This window comes from Odocoileus virginianus, chromosome 9 (genome assembly GCF_023699985.2).
Source record: "Odocoileus virginianus isolate 20LAN1187 ecotype Illinois chromosome 9, Ovbor_1.2, whole genome shotgun sequence".
Taxonomy (NCBI): domain Eukaryota; kingdom Metazoa; phylum Chordata; class Mammalia; order Artiodactyla; family Cervidae; genus Odocoileus; species Odocoileus virginianus.
Window position 1 is genome coordinate 74,768,716 of NC_069682.1, and position 12,156 is coordinate 74,780,871.

General features: G+C 43.3%; 1 long non-coding RNA gene across 4 annotated transcripts in view; it reads left to right on the forward strand.

Moving 5' to 3' along the window:
• Positions 1-12,156, forward strand: part of LOC110145520 (uncharacterized) — an 89,300-nt gene that overhangs the window by 36,647 nt on the left and 40,497 nt on the right. The gene's annotated exons all lie outside the window — the stretch shown is intronic.

The window sequence follows — 12,156 nt, forward strand, 5'->3', positions numbered from 1 at the left end:
ATCAGTTTCAGTCCAGTTGCTCAGTCGTGTCCGACTCTTTGCGGCCCCATGGACTGCAGCAACGCCAGGCCTCCCTGTCCATCACCAACTCCTGGAACTTGCTCAAACCCATGTCCATCAAGTCGGTGATGCCATCCAACCATCTCATCCTCTGTCGTCCTCTTCTCCTGCCCTCAATCTTTCCAGCCTTAGGATCTCTTCCAGTGAGTCAGTTCTTCATATCAGGTGGCCAAAGTATTGGAGTTTCACCTTCCATCACTCCTTCCAATGAATATTTAGTACTGATTTCCTTTAGGTTGGACTGGTTGGCTCTCCTTGCAGTCCAAGGGACTCTCAAGAGCCTTCTCCAACACCACAGTTCAAAAGCATCAATTCTTTGGTGCTCAGCTTTTTTTTAGTCCAACTCTCACGTCCATGCATGACTACTGGAAAAACCATAGCTTTGAGTAGATGGACCTTTGTTGGCAAAGTAATGTCTCTGCTTTTTAATACACTGTCTAGGTTGGTCATAACTTTTCTTCCAAGGAGTAAGCGTCTTTTAATTTCATGGCTGCAGTCACCATCAGCAGTGATTTTGGAGCCCAAGAAATAAAGTCCATCACTGTTTCCGCATCTATTTGCCTTGAAGTGATGGGACCGGATGCCATGATCTTGGTTTTTTGAATGTTAAGTTATAAGCCAGCTTTTTCACTCTCCTCTTTTACTTTCATCAAGAGGTTCTTTAGTTCCTCTTCGGGTTTCTGCCATAAGGGTGTTGTCATCTGCATGTCTGAGGTTATTGATATTTCCTCAGTTTACTTAATGCTTAATGTCCCACACAGTGTGAGATGGGAAAGGAGAATTGGCTTTTCCTTTGTTGATTCCAGTTCCTGCATTTCACCCAGAGAGTGGGCAGCTCACCCTGTTTGCTGTGGTTCTAGCATTTAAAGAGACACACTGGTCATATAATATGGCCTTTACGTGTAAGTGAGCTCTAGAATGGACCAGAAAATCAACCATCTGGTTCAATTCTTTAGAAAAAGGGTCTGCCCTGGGCTTGCTGGGCTGTGGTGTGTAGGTATAGATGGTGCGTAGGTGTAGACATGACACCCTTCAAGGATAACCTGCACTGCTTGTAATTTGCACTTTCTGTGCTGCCTGGAGAACCCGGCTCTTGTGCAAGTTGTCTTGACTGTTTGCATCTTGTACTTGGCTAGCTGAGCGCGGCCCAAATCCAGGGAGGAGTGTGAACCTGCCTTCTCCCTTCTCTGTGCTGTTACACGAGTCCCCAGCCTAGGAAATGAGAGTCAACATGAGGCCGTTCAAAAGGGCCCTCTTATCAAGGCCCCCAGTTATTTCTTGGGGCTTCTAGATGCAATAATCCTCACATTTCATCATCCTGCCTCTTCCCATGATACTAAACGAAGATAACCCCACATTTCTGATGGTTCTGATTGTGCCCCTAGAGTAGAAATAATATGGATTGTGTGTCTGACATCTGCATCGTTCACTTCACACCTCCCGAAGGAATCTCTTAGTCCCTTAACATCTGGGTTTCCCACTTGCAAACAAACCCAAAATTACACCCGGATTAAGTTAGTCTTTCATCCAGATATATTGTCTCACAAATCTGGAAGGAGAAGACTGATGTTAGATTTATTTGTAGAACAAACACTACTATAGAGGTAGGTATTCCATCTTTTTTTTTTTTTATTTATGTTTTGGGCTTGAATATTTTGGACAAATCTGATTTTAAACCAACTACCCCATCTAAAATTTTGATCACTAAGTAGATTTCAAATAGAATGTATTTGATAATGAAATTGTGTGTTTGATCTGTTGGCTGAACAATACTGGGCTTTTCAGAATTAAAGAATCCATTTATGATTTACCTACTTTAAATCATAAGAAATTGAATAGAATTCCCTTCTTTGGTTCCCAAGTGGATTTCATAACTAAAAAGTGGTAGTAAATAGAAAAAGACAGGAGGAAAATTTAGTTTCTCTGTACTAAGTGCTGTACTAGTCACCAGTATTAAATAATTTTGTTGATTCAATTTGAATTGAGAAGAGAAATGAATAGTTGGCATTTCTTATATTGATGACTACCACAAAGACCAAAATGAAATTTCTGATGAAGCCGAATAAAGGTCAAACTTTAAGAGACAATCGCATATGTATTTCAAATGGAGACCAGAAATGTTCCAAATATGATACCAGGAAGACACGTCTATGGTATGGAAACTATCACCTAGTCTTCTTAATAATGGTGCATACTTAAATATGTACTAGAATAGAATGTGATTCCAGGCGGAGTTTTGGTATTTCTTAGAAAACCGAAGCTATCTGAACTAACAGTTTGTGTTTCTGTTTGTGAAGGAACTGTAGAATAGTTACAGTGACTGACTCAAAGAAGAACTTTGAAATCTACATGTGCATTGGTTTTCCTTAGAAATAAATGGTAACTCAGAACCTTTCTTTAAACACACACACATATAAACGCACACCTTTGGTTCCTGATCAGTGTGACCTTCCTGTCAGTCGTGTTTTTGCTCAGGTGGAGAATCGCAGAAACCTGCTTGCACGTGTTGACCCAGGCGTGGTCCTTGTGTGGGGTCATGTTCATTCTAAAGAGGGCTGTGAGCAGCAGCCTTGATCCTTGCTCTGAAATGCCTTCCTTCCTTTAACTTCCAGGGGAGGGAAGCTGTGGTCAGGTTTGTCCCCCATGGAGTGGATCCTGGGGCTCCCGGAGGGCCTTGCTCGCTCCCTCCTCCTCTGGTCAAGCTCGCGTTGCTCACATGCCCTTACATCTGTCTCTTCTGCGCATGCATTTCTCGTCATGGACTGTGTTTCTGCCCTCTCTCTTTCTGGCCAAATCCTAGTTGAAGTTCATGATGCAGCTTAAGCAACCAGCAACAAGGTGCTGCCCTTTGGTATTCTCATTGCCTGCAGGAAATAATTTGGTGGTAGCACGTCGGTAATTATTTTTCTACCGGTGCATCGCCCCACCTAATCTGTGTTCTTTTGAAGGGTGGAGGTTTGTCTTTTATCTTATTATCCCTGACATCTGCAGAGTCTAGAACATGGTGAGGCTCAATTAGACAGTTTAGTCAGTATAATAAATTATCTTTCAAATCCTTCCATTTTTTTCATTGGGGAAAAGTGTCTGGAGGTAGGCGTATTAACATACTGCCAGATTATTGGGCTGGGCATGTTTTTCTAACAGTGTAGTGTTTTACTCCATTGTTTTGGTTTATTGTCCATAATAATATTTAATTTTGTTTTAATATCAAATAGCATTTTGAAGGGCATATGGTGTTTTTTTGTTTGTTGTTGTTAAAGAGATGGATCCCATATTTTAAATATAAGAAAATAATTGGAAATATTCCTTTTAATCTTAATAGCAGCTAACGTTTATTGAGCACAGCCTGTGACCCAGATAATGTTGCCAGAATAGGTTCCTGGTACTGAGTGCCAAAAGTTGACTACTTACCCCTGGCTTGGGTGCATTTGATTGGCTGGAGAAGGTCACATGACTGCATCATAGCTGCAAGAATGTGAATGAATAGATTTTAGTCTATAGTTGTAGGTGGTCACTACTTTTCATCAAGATTCATTAGCAGGAATTCACCCACATCTATGAAAGAGGCTTCGTATTTGGGTCAGGCTAGGGAGCGTGGCACCGGCTTCCACGCTGGCTGAGCAGTAAAGCATCTGCCTGCAATGCAGGTGGCCTGGGTTGGGAAGATCCCCTGGAGGAGGGCATGGCAACACACTCCAGTACCCTTTGAGAATACTGCCTGGAGAATCCCATGGACAGAGAAGCCTGGTGGGCTACAGTTCGTAGGGTTGCAAAGAGTCAGACATGGCTGAGCAACTTAGCACACACGCATACAGGAAGCATGGCAAATGGCCACGAGGTCTTATAAGCTATAGCAGGTGCTCTCAGAGTCCCAGCTCCGTGCCCTCACCACTTCGTTAGACACTGGCCTCAATTCCAACACCCAGGGTCTGCATTTCCTGGCCAAAGGACTTTCTTTCACTTCTGGATACTGGTTTACACTGGATGCAATCATGGCTGAGAAGGATTTATCTCTAAGTACTCAGCATGGCTGGAGAAGGAAGTAGCAACTGACTCCAGTATTCTTGCCTAGAGAATCCCATGGACAGAGAAGCCTGGTGGGCTACAGTCCACGGGGTCGCAGAGTCGGACATGACTTAGCAACTAAACAACAACTCAGCATGGTAGCTGCCTTGATAGCAGACCCTGTCCAGGCTGCCTCCCCTTCCTGTCTCATGTCTCCTATTCCCCTACTGGTGTTTCCTGGGATCACATTCAAGAAAAAACTACTGCCACTATTTATCCATGAACTGATCATGACCAGGGGGATGGAAAACTCTGATTGGGTCTATCAGGGTTTCATGCCCACCTCTCTAACCCAGGCCTGGTGGAGACCCCACTTAAAACACATGGACCACCGATGGCGGAGGTCTTGTTTCCCAAAGGAGATCTTGGGGGTAATTATCCACATGAGAAAAAGTAGATTCTGAGCAGGACTAAAGAAGAGTAATGCATGTTGGTCAGGGAAGACTCCATTGGGAGTAAAGCCATCATCTCGCTTGAAGACGCAAGCAAGAAAAGGAGAGAAGGGGGATCAGAACTAGCTTTGGTATAAATTTAGATCTACCAATTCCTTAAGGCAGTTTTGGGGGAAAACCAGGGGACAGGCAGAAAATTCCAGGAAAAATGAGGGAAAAGAAATGGCCAGAATGTTAGGAGGAGAACTTGTGGAGGTTAGAGTCACAGAGGCCAGAGCAGGGAAGAGTTACAAAAAAGGACTAGAGTCACACGCCAGTGAGAGAATCAGAGGAGGGAAACACCAGGCCGAGGTGAGGAGGGGGAGCAGGGCGGGGCGCTGGCTTAACTGAATGGCTGCAGGTCTCAATCCAGTGCGACTGTATTTTCCCCATTCAGCTTTTCTCTGTTTCTCATGCTCTGAATAATCAAGACCTAGGTTTCAGTTTTTGCCAGCCACTGTTGTCTGAAACAGGAGTTGCTGAGAATAATGCAGCTTTAGTACAGTGAGAGCTGTGTGCTTGCAGGAAATTATCGAAATGTGCTTAACTCTTGATCCTTACAACCAGAAAGTTTAAAATACTTAAACTATTTCATTGTAATTTTACCTCTTCTCAAAGTATTTTGAGATAACTTTTATGGAAGATGCCATGTAAAAATAAATTAGTTTGAAATGGCAGAGGCTTTAAAAGATTATAATAGATTGATAAAGTGGGTCACCTCCTTAGATGTTTGGCATGATGCCCAGAGAAAGCAAGTTAAAAAAAGTAAGAAGCAGACAAAAGTTGGCATCAGGCAGGAAGCCTTTTAGCCAAGAAAAGGAGCCATGTTCATACACAATTGGAATAGTGACCTTTCAACTTTCAAAGAGTGACCTTTGTCCTCAGGCTCAAAATGTATTCTGGTGGAAAACACTCTAGGAACTTCCAGGTTTATGAGAGTGGAGAATAGTGTGCAGGTGTGTGTGAGTGTGAGTGTGTATATGATGATGTAGACATGTTAATAAAAGCACATTATGACCATAGGATCATATCCACTTTATATTTCAAGAAGGATGGGAAAGGAGGTAAAGATCAGAACTTTTGCTCTTGGGTAGTTGGTCTGGGCCTAGGAAACCCTGCTGGTTGTCAATATATTGGTGTGCCCTTCACACACCTGGTGAAATCTTTGGACGCGAGTGCATGCGTATCTTCCCAGCATGAACCCTTTAAAAAAAGTATTGACTTAAAAAATACAATTTTAATTTGGGCTCAGTGCTGAGATCTGGATGGTCTAGAATAGCGCAAACCACTCCTGATCCCTGATGATGTAGACCAGGGTTTTGGAAGCACCTGGAGTCAGAGGTGCTGGAACTATTTGCTAAAAAATGCAGAATATTTGGTCTTGCCTCAGACTATGTGCATCAGGTTTGCCTTTTTCTTCTTCTTCAGATTGTTGAGTTCCTTTAAATTTTATTTATTTTTGCACAGATGAAAAATCTTCCTAAGTATAAACTCAAAAGTTTAAAAGATATACAGGTAAAGACTTGGCTTCCCAGGTTGCACTAATGGTAAAGAACCCAACTGCCAATGCAGGAGGCTCAAGAGATGCGGGTTTGATCCCTGGGTTGGGAAGATCCCCTGGAGGAGAGCATGGGAGTCCACTCCAACGTTCTTGCCTGGAGAGTCCCCATGGACAGAGGAGGCTGGCAGGCTACCATCCGTGGGGTCACAAAGAGTCAGACATGACTGAAGCGACTTAGCACACATTCAGGATGCGTGTATGGGCAAAGACTTGGTCCATACCTGATTTTTCAGGATCCTTGTTCTCCTCCAAGATATAAACCCTGTTACCATATCCCTCTAGAGACAGCTGATGCTTGTGCAAGTATGTCAGACATTCTATCTTCTATATGAAGAACTGTACATACACACATGTACACACATAAACATATCTGTTTATATGCATGTATATAAAAAACAGTAATGATAGCAAACTACATACATGGTTCTGATTTTTAAACTTAATCTTGGGATAATTCCACGTACGCACATTCAGAGCTGTCTTGTTACTTTTTAGCCATTGACTTGATCCTTCGTAATTGATCAGTTTCCTCCTGATGGATATTTAGCTTGTCTCCAATATTCGCCCCTGATAGATGGTGTCATAATGAATATCCCTGTTCTTTTTATACACCAGGAGAACATAACCATATCAGTTGGTCTTTTCAGTTTCAAGGCACAGAAAAGGAACTCTGGCTTATTGAAACAGAAAAGGAATTAATTAGAGGATCTGCAGAGGGGCAGAGAAGCCAGGGAAAGGGCCAGGATCATTCTGGGCGGGGGAACTGGTATTGTGAAGACACCCTGGGCCCGATGCCACTGCCCCCACCAGGCTTCCCCTCTCACCAGAAGTGGGGCTTTCTGGAAACCAGTTTTGCAGCCCCTGGAAGGCAGACAGTCCCTGTTGCGCCTGCCTTTGTGGGCACAGACTGTCCGCAGGCCCTGCCTCTGTGTGTCGTAACCTTCCAAGACTCACGTGACTGTTGGAGCCTACGTTATGTATCCTTGTTCCCAAGGAGTCCAGGAAAGTGAGATTGTAGCTTCTGCCGGGGGAGTTTTGTAAGAGAGTCAAGTACCTCTACAAGACGGGTTGTGTTGACTAGCCCAGAGCAGACACTTTACCAAGAGCTTGGGTCCAGGGAGTGTATTTGGAAGGTGATTTCAGGAAGCACAAGTGAGAGAGGAGGGAAAATGAGACAAAGAAGGGAGGAGAGTCAATAAAAGAAGGACTAACCGGTTGCTTACCACTGTGGGCACCTGGGATCCCACTGGGGACACCCCGAGGAGCTGTGTGGGGTCAGCTTCAGAAGTGATCCAGCATGTGGCGGAGAAGCTAGGGTGTGATTCCTTCAGCTGCCTTTCTTCTTCTTGGTTGAGGGTTTTCCCCGTAGGGCCCTTAACTCCCAGCTGAGTACGCTCTCAATGTACCAGAGAAAGCTGGTACAGGGAGAGAAAGAGTCAGGAATGTTTGAAGGAGGAAGCTGTCACTGTGTCCGGGGAATGTCCGTCTTGGCTCCCATCACCAAGAGGATGGGCTTAGGGATAGACAGTGAGTTCACATGCTAGCCAAAAACAAGAAGATGGGAAGACTTCAAACGAAGAAGTTTACCCTTGTAAACAAAAGAATAAACACAGGTGTGGGTATCTCGTTGGTTGCTGAGCAAACACCCTCCTGATGTTGTTTTTCAGTTGCTAAGTCATGTCAGACTCTTTGTGGCCCCAGGGACTGCAGCAAGCCAGGCTTCCCCATCCTTCACTGTCTCCTGGAGTTTGCTAAATCCATTGAGTCAGTGATGCTGTCTAACCATCTCATCCTCTGCCGGCATCTTCTCCTTCTGCCTTCAATCTTTCCCAGCATCAGGGTCTTTTCCAATCGTCTTGATATATCTGGTCCCTAATGAAGGACAGGTGAAAATACTAATAGCAGTAAGGTCAGTATTATGAGAAACTTCTAATTTGTTTACTATTGATAGATGCCAGCTACTATGAGGACATCAGACACAATGCTTATTTTATAATTATCGGCTTGCGGGAAGATATTTCTATATGCCAATTTTTTTTTTTTTTATTCCTGAGCAGTACTGATGAGTACACACGAAATTGTGACTGCACCATTAGGTTTGATGAATCCATATAATTGCTGCACAAATATTTTGAATTTAATTGCATGTAATGTAGTTAACACTCTGTTATCAGTGCCAATAAGGGGAGCAGTGGCATGGATAATTCGAAACAGTGGAAAACCCAAAATCATTTAAGTGTGACTTTGGAGGTCCATTTTTGACTCGGAGCTGCAGTTTCACCTTTCTAATTACATTTTGCTTTAGGCTAGTAGTGAAATTTATTTTCATTTGATAATACATGGACTGATGGGAGAGGAAACTTGTTGAAATGTGTTCTGGGTGTTGGTAGAAGCTGGTATTAGAACTTTTCAACAGATAGCTACTTTTAGGTGATTGAGAGTTCATGGCTCAAATCTCATTAAAGGGAGTCAGACTATTTCTCTTCATTATTCGTGTGTGTTAAGTACCAGGCACCGTATTAAGTCTTTTATGAAGATGATCTCATTCTTTCCTCAAGCCATCTGCCATTAGGGGATGTTGTATACTTCAGAAGGAGGAAACTTCTAGAATCAAGTTGTGGAGGTTTCGCATCTTACTTTCTGCCAAGTTATTGGTTATGTGAAATGGGTTCGAGTTACTAAATGCTCCCCCCTCTGTCAGTAATAACAGTGCTTAACCCATAGCTTTGTTTATGGCCTATGGCGACAAGATGAGCGGGTCTGTATGAACATGGTGACTGGCTTCTTACTGTTATACTCAGTCCATTTTACAGAGAGAGTTGGTTTCAAAGCCAGAATTCAGGGCTTGTTCTGCCTACTTCCCAGCCTGAGCTCTCAATGAAGCCTCTCGAACAATGCCTCTTGAAATTTTTAAGTGCATGTGGATCCCCTGGAGACCTTCCTGAATGCAGATTCTGACTCAGTCTGGGAAGGACCTGAGATTTGCCTGTCTCACCAGCTGCCTGGAGATGCTTATGCTGCTGATTTGGGACCATACACTGAGTAGCAAGTATAGTTTGGTGCAAACATTTTAATTCCTTTGCATTTTGATTTTCTCCTTTGCATCCATAAGCAGGTTCAGAGAAGAAGAAATGCGTTCTCTCTGCTCCTCTCTGCCACGTGTGGTCCAGCCCAGGTCCTGGACTTCCGCAAATCTTCCTGATCTCTCAGGTCCCTTGATTTTGTCCCTGGTCCACTTTCCTAGTATAATTATACCTGTGGTCGTATGCTATGAAGCAGCAGTGAACACAGACTCTGGGGTCAGTCAGGCTTGGGTTTAAGTTGAAGCTCTTCTGCTTACTAATTGTGTTGATGCTGGACATACAACTGCTCCAAACTTCAGTTTCCTCTTCTGTGATTTAGGCATGATGATAGAACCCACCGAATAGGGCCAAGGTGAGACTCAAGACGTTTGATGTAAAAGTCTTAGCTCAGCGGTTGGCTCTGAGCAAGTGCTCAGTGAGCACACCAGGTTGTAGTAATGTGAAGGTGCGCACTGTATATGTTTTGTTATTTGCCTGTGAATCCAACCCAAACATGGCTGACTCTTCCTTGCCAGAAACTCACTTCCCAGCCCTTCTTGTAGCTAACAATGCTCATGTAAGCTAGTTCTGGCCAGTGAAATGTGAGATGTAGTCTTCTAGAACTTATGGGGGGAGAAAAGCAAAACAAAACAAACCTGGGATCTGGGAAAGAAAACCATTTGAGCGAAAGACTTCTGAGCTTTTTGTGTTTTATACTCCCAGTGTCCTGTCTTTGCATGTGGCTGCAGTGGCTGGGATTGTGGCAGCCCTTTTGTTATCACAGTGTTGCAAGTCCCGCACTGAGACTGCATAGCAACCCAGTTCCTCCTTCTGTCTGACCCCCCGCTCTCTTCTTCCCTCAAGGATGCTGATCCTCAGAGGACTTCCTAATACAATCCCTGCATGCTAATCTCTGTCTCAGTCAGCTTCCCTGAGAACCCAGTTTGTGTGAATGTATTTGTAAATATATAGATACAGATGACATGGGTTTTGGCTACTCACAGGGACTTCTATGCTGATATAATATAGGTAACATTTATCTTTTTGTTTGTGTGTGTGTTCTTGGCATCTGGATTCCCTTCTAATGTTGGAAGAAATTTTTCTACCATGTAAATCTTGGTTAGAATCAGATTCTTTAAAAAAAGTTTATTTTAAAGTTTTTGTGTATTTCTTTATTTCTGGTTGCCCTGGGCCTTCGCTGCTGTGCGTAGGCCTTCTCTAGTTGCAGTGAGTGGGGGCTGCCCTTCCCTGTGGTGCATGGGCTTCTCACTGAGGCGGCTTTGCTTCTGCAGAGCGAGAGAAGGGCTCTAGTGCACAGGCTTCGGTAGCTGGAGCCTGTGGATTCAGTAGTTGTACTGGCACAGGCTTAGCTGCTCTGTGGCGTGTGGGATCTTCCCAGACCAGGGATTGAACCCATGTCCCCTGCATGGGCAGGTGGATTCGTATCTGCTGTACCACCAGGCAAGTCCCAGAATCAGATTCTTTAATCCAAAACAGAACACGCCAAATGCTCACTTTCTCAGACTCTCTTGCAGCTAGGATGGGAAAACTCCTTCGGAACTTTGCCTTGGTAGCCAGTGGTGGGGATGAGACAGTGGCAGGAGGATATTTTTTCATTGATGCTGCACCTGTATTTGTATTTCTGGTGCAGCAGTGCCAGGTCAGGGGAACGACCTCTCTCCAGGGCTCAGAATCAGCAGGGTCAGTGGGACTAGGAGAAAAAGCCATGGCCTCCAGCATGTGTGGCCACAACCCATCCTAACCAGACTGTAACAAAAGCTACCATGTGCTTTTTCTGTAATTCCGAATGAAAAACCACATATTCTACTGCTGTTTCTCCAACTCTTGTTACCCAGGCTTCCTGAATGCTTCTGTGAGCTTCCTGATAACCTTTTCCATATAAATCAACCAGAATCAATCTTTCTTATCTGCATCACAGAACCATGGCTGGGGCATACCACATAAAAATATTTAATTTGTATCCATGGACATTTAAGGTCTTGATGTACTGTTGGTATCATTACTGATAGCAACCTAACTGTGGTGTAGAGATTTATAGTTCACAGAATACTTATGCACACATTATTTCATCTGTTCCTCAAATAGCACTGTGGGGTTAATATATTTACTTTAACTCATATTTTACAGGTTAGCGTCTAAGAGGTGGAATGACCTACCTAAGTTAACTAGTAAATAGCAGAGCTGGACTGGAACCTAAGCCTTCTATTTAATGCTTTTAAAGTTTGAAACCATTTGGTAGCAGACACTGTGCTGAGCAAAAATCTCAACCTCTGATCATGTTGGATAATAGAGATATTTTAAGGAAAAAAATTCAAGTCATAAAAGAAAAACATATTTTTCTTGATTTAAATAATACAGAAGGGGAGAAGAAGAAAAGGTAGCTAGAGGAAACAAACACAGTTTCTTTTGTATTCTTCTAGAAAAGTTCTAAATATGCTTAAGCCTATTGAGGAATATTCTTATTTTACACAGATCAGAGCAGATTACACATAATGTTCTTCAACTTGCTTTTTATTGCATTCAATGAAAATCTCAGACATCTTGCCCATATCATTGTATATAGCTTTGCTTAATTCTAAATGGCACTCATTATTATATGCTTACATCTTAATCCGAATGGTCAGTCTTCTATTGATGTATGTTGTCTTAGCTCGGGTTTCCTAGAAGCAGTGCCTATGCTAGGCATTTGCAAGATGATTTATCAGTGGAGTGGTACCCAGGCAGCCCCTCCAGAGGGGACTCAGGTTTGAGCCATTAGTGGCCAGCTCTTACCGCTTTTTGTGTCTGGGGATGCCAGCCCATGAAACGGATCTGGGTGGATACCCAGCATCAGGTACATATGTTTATGTGGTTGCCAGTTTTCTCTTTTATGTATTAACACTGCTGAGATGAATGTTCTCCTATTCGTGTCTGCATGGGCTGTAAGAAATTTTTAGATGTGAAAATTCTAAACCAA